A 7,669-nucleotide genomic window follows, 5' to 3' on the forward strand; every position below is an offset into this window, starting at 1 on the left:
GCTCCCTTCCAGCCCCCTGTGGGCTGCAGCTGCAGAGGGCTCCTCACAAAACTGCAAAATCCTCAGGCTTCTCCAGTCAAATGATTCCAAAAACCATTGGCGACGCGTCGGGGGTGCACGTGCACCCCCTGAGATTGGCCGAGCCCAATCCCTGCCCGGTGCCAGTCCCAGCCTCCCTCCCTCCTTTGCCCCTTCCCCCTTAGACTTTTGTGTCTCTCCCCCCAAATTTTTTTTCTCCCTCCGTCCCTGGCCCTCCAATTTGTGATCAGCCGCTGAGGGATCTCCCCCCCCCTACCCAAGCTGGGAATCGGCTGCTGGTGCCCCCCCCCCCCATATTAGGAGGCACCAATTGCCTTGCCAAAAATTGAAAATTGATTCTAATATGAGTGATTTTTACATGTAATAATATACAAAAGGTTTCATTTTCCCATATTGATTCAAATAAACAGCTGATTCTGTTAACCAGTGATTCTATAAAGCACAATCCGCTGTGTTAGACTGACTTGGTTTACGAGAGCATCAATTTTCACTTTCCTGTAGGATTTCTCTTTCCTAGTGTGGCCTCATTACATTGGGGTACTTGTTTTTTGCAAAAATGGGGCTTGGCACTATTGCTTGAGATGATTAAATGTTCTGAAATGACTGAAGTACTTGTGCAGCAGTCTTCCTTCCCTCCATTTCCCCTCTCCCCCTCCTTGCAGGAAACACTGTTAGTCTGCCTTAAATGGACAGCCTGGTATAACACTTTACTACCTGTGGGCTGTCTGAAACAGCTGTATTTTCCTGGGGATTTACTTCCTGAGTCTGTCTTTCTTGGCAAACCTGCAGAGTGCATGTCCTAAGACCACTTCCTTCTGATCCTGGTTCTCCTTTCTGGTGGTGCATCATAGGACACCTGGCCAGCCTCTCTAGGGGGTTTTCCCTACAGAACTTTTGTGCAAACAGCATATCAGGCCATATCTAAGTCTTTGAAAATACTAGCGTATGCAATTACATCTTGTGTAAGAGAAGCCAGTGTGATAGGAATCAGATTTAAAGTGCTTTCACTAGAGACGAGGAGCTCCAGTGTTAGCTGCAATGACAATTGGTATGTTAGGATAGTCTGTCTTGAATTCAAAAGTTAATGCGTCTAGTGTACTTTACAATAATTTGTACCAATGAAATTAATGGAAACATCTCTGGCAGTTGATTCAAAGAGGTAGTTGGTCAGGGTATGTATTTTAACATATACAATATATGTTACAAGGAGTTTCTTAGTTACAGCTCCTAGTTGCTTGAATGCAAGTTGTAGGCAACCAGAATGTGGACACTGTTGTTCTATGTTAGTACTTCCTTGTGATTAATGAATCCAGAGGCTCTTCTCCCTTGGGGTGGAGGAAAGGGTTTTTCCCTCTCTGACACCATGGGTCATGTACACTATAGACTTGGGTGTCCTACTGGACACTGCAGTCAGGAAAATGACAGAATTCTGTAAAGCCTGTAAGATAATGGTTACTATCTAATTGGCACTTTGTCACAGATGTGAATGTGAGGGGACTTTTCTTAACCCCTTGTTTGTTACATTCAGATACCAAAAACAGAATATCGTCTGATATACCATCTGAGAAAAAGAGGAGAAAACCTAGACAGTTCTTTCACACAAGAAGCTACATCTGACTGAAGCCTTCAAATACAGTGCTTTAGGAATGTCCATAGAATAAGCTATTGCCTAGATCAGGGGTGGGCAAAATATGGCCCATGGGTCAGATCTGGTCCACCAGGCACATCTGGCCTGTAGGCACCCACCAACTAATTGTACCCCACCCAACCCCTCGTGCACGGAAGCCAGCACACAGCTTCTGGGCAGGGCTGCTGCTGCCGTTGCTGCCGCCACTGGGGGACCTGCTCAGCTTCCCCAGTGTCTAGAGGCTCCTGCTCATCTCCTTGCTGCAGTGCGTGCTCCAGGCTGCAGGTCGGGAAGTGGTGGGGGCAGGGGGAGCTGCGGCGGGGGTGAGACTGGAGCGTGGGGCTGGTGGGAGTGCCGAGTCCATGCCCAGGGAAGTGGAGGAAATGCAGAGCTCAGGTGGCCAGGGTTTGGGTGGGGGGCTGTGGGGGCCTCCCCACACAAACTGCCCCCCCATAATACACAGCCCCCGCCACTGGCTTCAGCAGCAGGTGGTGGGTCCTTGGGAGCACTCATGGCCCACACAGGTGCTACCGCCTGGTGGCACATGGCTCTTACTAGAACTGCACATGGTGGCAAGCAGCGCAGCCAGGCTGTCACACCTCTGTTGCGCGGGGCTCCCTGTGGTGCACGTGCAGCTCCCAGCATTCTGCGCCACCGGAGGGAAGCCCCGCGTGATGGAGCTGGCTGCTTTCACTCCCTGGGGGAAGCAGGGGGCAGGGCTCCCTGCCACTTTGGGCAGAGTCCCAGGACCTGCATGGGAGGGAGCGCTCCGGGAGCTGCATGTGTGCCGCAGGGAGCCCTGTGCAATAGAGGTGAGACAGCCTGGCTGTGCTCCTTGCCACCACGTGCAGCTCTGGCCAAGCCACATGCCACTGGGCAGCAGTGCCACGTGGGCCATGAGTTTGACTTTTAGTATATGACTTGGTTTTTTTTCTGGTTCCAAGATGGCAACCCTCTCCTCCCAAAAGGAGTACTTCCAGGGTCAGGGAGAGGGACTTCTGGTGGTGAAGGTCAGGGGTTAGGGGCAGGACTTCCAGTCCTAAAATGGCAACCAGGGGGTGGGGCACCTGTCAAGGGGAAGGGCTACCCTTGCAGCCCTCAGCAGCTCACCGAAACTCATTAAGCAGCCCTCCAGCCGAAATAATTGCCCATGCCTAGCCTAGATCCAGATCCGTTTATTGATATCTTCTTCAGAGTACAAGTGATGCAGTAGTCTCAAGCTGTCCAACTTGTAGGCAGCCAGGGACCCCATTCTGATGGGCTTCATAGGGTTGTGGCTTCCTTTCTTCCTCCTCACCCCTGCCAACTGCTGCACCATATTCCCTCCCTTGGTGCTGCACTGTGTGCCCACATGGCCCTGGACTCACCCTCGCCTCCCTGTGCTATATCTACACTGTTTCTCTCCCCCTCCCCGCACTTCAGCCTAAGCAATACCGGAAGTGGCAGCTGAGCAAGAGTCCTTAGACCATAATTTAATCTCTCATGTGCTGTATGTGGCTCAGGGGTTGCCAGTTGGACAGTGCTGCAGTATTGTAAACTTTCCACATGCTGTTGTTCTTTACATCCGATATATGCTGGAGCTGTCCATATTGATGTGATGGGGGAGAAGGAAATATGTAGTGAAGTGAAGATCACTTTGAGAATTTTTTTTGGTTGTCCTTCCTGTCCTCAGTGCCATGAGGAGAGGTATTTTGTACCCTGCTCAACATTTCTCGTTTTAGCTTCTCATGCTTCAGATCTCTCTTCTGGAGAGATTCATGCTTTCTAGAGGACTTCATTGAGAGGCTGTCTCCTTGCTTGCTGGTAGGTGGAGCTGTCCTTCATGCTATATGACCATCACTATTTCCAAGGGTAAGTAGAAAAAAGGAGGATGTAGCACAAAAGGAATTTCCGGTGACTAATTTCTTTGCTTGCATATGTAATTTTACAAATGCAACAGTATCATTATCTGTAACATTATCTCAGATAGCAGCTGATCCTAAATGCATTCTCTTCCTTTGGTTTTAGGTTTTGATCGGTTTTTTTACAACTGGGGGTCACATCAGGTTGTCCTTTGGACTTCAACTTTGATAAATTTCTGTGCGAGTTAATAAAGACTCCGAACATTTTTGTTATAAGTCTGTCAGCATCACAGGAATACCGGGAGAGCAAACAATAATTATTAACTTAAAGATAAGATGGAGAGAAAAATGTTAATTAGAGATGTCTTAAATGGAATCACACTTTCAAGTATAAATTGAGTAGGTACCACCAAAGAACTGCATAATTCTGAGTAATTCTTTGAACTTACAAAAGTGTCATTTAAAGCTTTTGATGCATCATTTGCAACAAATCTATTCTTTCCTTTATCTTTCTCACATTCCTGTCTTCTTTTTCTTTTGGTTTGTTTTTCTGATTTCTTTTTTTTTATTGTGTGCATTAATTTTTCTTAAATCTAACTCTTTTTTCTCTCTTCAACATTCTGGAACAGTAAGTGCTTGAATTCTTGAATTAATTTACCTTCATTATTTTTAGTTATGAATATTTTTTGTACTAGGTATCGTGACAGTTTGACTGTAGAGTGGGCTTCATGCAATTATATAAATTTTCTTTTCACTGAATTTTTTGGATATTAAAATGTGTGTTATTGCTTGTTAAATGCCATTTCAGGTGACTGTCAACCTACAGAACACAAATTCCCTGGGGTTGGGTGTCTGTAAAGGAGTGCAGAGTTTAGCCCAGCTCATTGCACTTTTCATCCAAGGATTTAAAAAAAAAAAAGTTTTTGAAAATGTAGAATTTATTCCATTTCTGAACGCTGTCCTGGAGTTGGAGTAAATAACCCTTTCTACCTTGCCACATAAACAAGAAGTAAACAGGGCTACTCTGGAGGTTCTTCCTTTCTGTTGTATAATTAGCTGTGTTGCTAGGCACAGCAAATTAGCTTGCTTGCAGTACTGCAGGAACATGGCTTTGGTTGCTTCCCACTTTCAGCCCATAGCTGCCTTCCAAACCAGAAGTAGAATTGCTGTATCCATATTTTTATGTGATTCTACTAAGAGAGTGAGTCAGGTAGCTGGCCTGTGCTTCTTGAGAACAGCTATCCTTCTTCCAGTTCAGATTATAGCCTGCAGCTACCTCCTAACCTGGAAGCAATACAGCTGCATTCCCCTGGTGCCAGACAGCATCAGGCTGCATCCTTTCATCAGATACAGTAGAGTAGCATGTCAGGGTCCCAGGGATGGCCATGATGCCTTCGCTGGCTCTGCAACCATTTGCCGCTCCACCCTTAGGGCACCTTCCCTTCTTGCCTGCCATGCCTTGGTGGAATAATAATAATAAGAAGAAGAATAAGGAGGCTGCCCACAGGCCTTCATGTGGCCCCAGTCCACCTGGACCCCACTGCAGTTCCTTGGCTCCCTACTTGTCTCTCTTATGCTTTGCCCAGGCCTCAGGCCCCTAGCTATAACCCTCTGTGACAGTGTCACTGCAGGGCACCTAAAGCCTTTGGGACTATTTGCATGGCTCCAATCCTCCCCTATACCATGCCCCAAACCTAGTGGGTGTTACCCTAAGATTGTTCACATGTTGGGGCTTTGGCCTCCTTTGCCTCTGCCCCTTTACTCTCAGCTAGGCCTTCTAGCCTGGGCCCACTATATTGGATCTGGCTTTAAGGCACTAGCTCAGTTTGGCCCTTTCAGGGGCCAGGCCCTGGCCCCTGTTTGGTTGTGCCTGTCTTGGGCTCCAGGCCCCTGTCAGGTGCCAGGCCCCTGCCCTTGTCTGGCTCTGTGGCCTCACTGTCTGCCCACTCTGGGCTCAACGGTCACTCAAGCCTTGAACCTGCCTTTGCAGGGCTCAAGACCATCGTGTGTCCCTCGGGGCACTAATGGGACCTCCATATACTGCCCCTGCAGTCCCAACCCAAACCACTGGTGTAACTGCAATGTAAACAATAGGCTGTAACATAAGCATAACAGTCCTCTGCCCCTTTAAGAGGGCAAACCTTTCCTCCCCTATAGTGAGCGCCAGCATACCTTCTGGCCCTGGGCTAGCCTTGCGAACTCCCTGAGCCTCACTGGGTTTCCACAGATAGGGTACCGATCCATTCAGGATCCCAGAGCATCCCAGAGCTCTTCCCCTTGTGGCTGCCAGGGAGAAACTAGCTTGCTAGCCCCAGCCCCCTTGGGCTCTTGGACCCCTGGTCCTGCATGCAGCCCCTCCTCTGGGCTCTTGGACACCTGGTCCTGCTTGCAGCCCATCTGGCCAATGCCTCAAACCTTCTAAGGGTTTACCATCAACCAAAGGCTACTTGCCTGTAAAACCCCTGCTTTCTCTGGCCAGGGAACTTGCCTCTGTTCCCAGGCCTGCAGAATTGTTTAGATAAATCCAAGTCCCGCAGGAGCCCAGCTGTTGCTCTGCTTTCAGGAGCTCCTCACTTTGTGGCTGCCAGTGAGGCTGCCTGACTTGTCCAGGCTCTGGGCTTATATAGCCCCAGCCTGATCCTGCTTCTGGTCAGATGAGTATCTCATTAGCACCCTGTGCCATCTGCAAGCAGCCTCTTGGGCTGCTTGCTCCCGTAAAGGAGCAGGCACACCCCACTGCCCTGCTACAAGCAGGACCAGTGATGGGGTTTGCCTTGTGTGGAGCCTGTGCAAAGGAGCTGGCTCACAGATGTGAGGCATCGGCAGCTTTGGGTGACAGGGAGAAGCAGCAGTGGCTGGGTCCTAGTGCCCATTGACTTCTGACCCCAGCTGGGTCACGCCAACCCACAGCCTGAAAAGGTTACTGACTACTGTTTTAGGTAACCATGCTAATGGCAGTTACAAAACTAATGGCTGCTAACCACTTTCATGGGTTCTAATGCAAATTCAGTCCAAGTACTAAGGGAATCACACAGTATTAATTTAACCCTATTGGATAATTTAAAACCACCCCAAATCCTTCAGACTTTTGTCATTGTCAAGGAAAGAAAATAGGATATAAACTCATTTCACTTTTTGAGATTGCAGTTCATCTTTAGGTATTAATTAAGATCCCTTGATGAACACTGTGTTATTCTTTACTTACTTTTCCCCCTGTATTCAGTACTGGTGAGGTCACATCTAGAGTACTGTGTTCAGTTTTGGGCCCCACACTATAGAAAGGATGTGGACAAATTAAAGAGAGTCCAGTGCAGAGAAGGGTCAGCAAAAATGGTTAGGGGGCAGGGGCACATGATTTATGAGAAAAAGCTGAAGGAACTGGGCTTATTTCATCTGCAGAAGACTAATAGCAACCTTAAACTACCTGAAGGGTGGTTCCAAACAGGATGGAGCTAGACTGTCATTAGTGGTGGCAGATGACAGAACAAGGAGCAACAGTTTCAAGTTACACAAAGGGAAGTTTCAGTTGGATATTAAGAAACAGTTTGTCGCTAGGGGCTCTGGAGATCCCAGTGTAAAAAACAAAAAAATAAAAAAAATCCACGCCAAAAAAAAGGAGCATGGTGCACACGGCTGCAGTATGCTCTACCTGAAACCAGAACTCCGAGCCAGGCCAGTCAGAGCCATGCTGTGGCTGCCAGCCAGGCTCCGCTTGCCTGGATCACTGCTGCTGCAACCCTGGGAGGCCCCCAGGACCTGAGGTAAGGCTGCTTCCCTACCCCAGCCTCTCATACCCCACCCAGGGCAACTTGCCATGCACCAGAACACACGTGCAGGGGCATTCTCCAGGGACAAATAGCAGCAGCACCAGTATGGTCGACTTGCAGACCACCTTCCAGTGCATTTCAAAACCTATTGAACATGGCTCAAAATTATTTGTCTTTGGATCACCAGGAAGGATGCGTTGTGGTTTCGCAGATACAATCATAAGACCACAAGCTTACAAACAATCACGCATCTTCGAAGCTAATATGCAGTGTTTCACTCAAAACTGGTTTTACTGAGTATTTTTTACTTGTCACCTGCATTATTTGCTGTCAGGTGAATAGACAGTCATTTTTATTTACTTGAAATAAAGATGCAATGAGCAATTTGAGAATGG

General features: G+C 48.1%; 1 protein-coding gene across 1 annotated transcript in view; it reads left to right on the forward strand.

Annotated features, from left to right (window-relative positions):
* The window catches only part of COMMD1 (copper metabolism domain containing 1), a 179,892-nt gene that overhangs the window by 85,195 nt on the left and 87,028 nt on the right, over positions 1-7,669 (forward strand). The gene's annotated exons all lie outside the window — the stretch shown is intronic.

Source organism: Alligator mississippiensis, chromosome 1 (assembly GCF_030867095.1).
Source record: "Alligator mississippiensis isolate rAllMis1 chromosome 1, rAllMis1, whole genome shotgun sequence".
In the NCBI taxonomy this organism is placed as follows: Eukaryota; Metazoa; Chordata; order Crocodylia; family Alligatoridae; genus Alligator; species Alligator mississippiensis.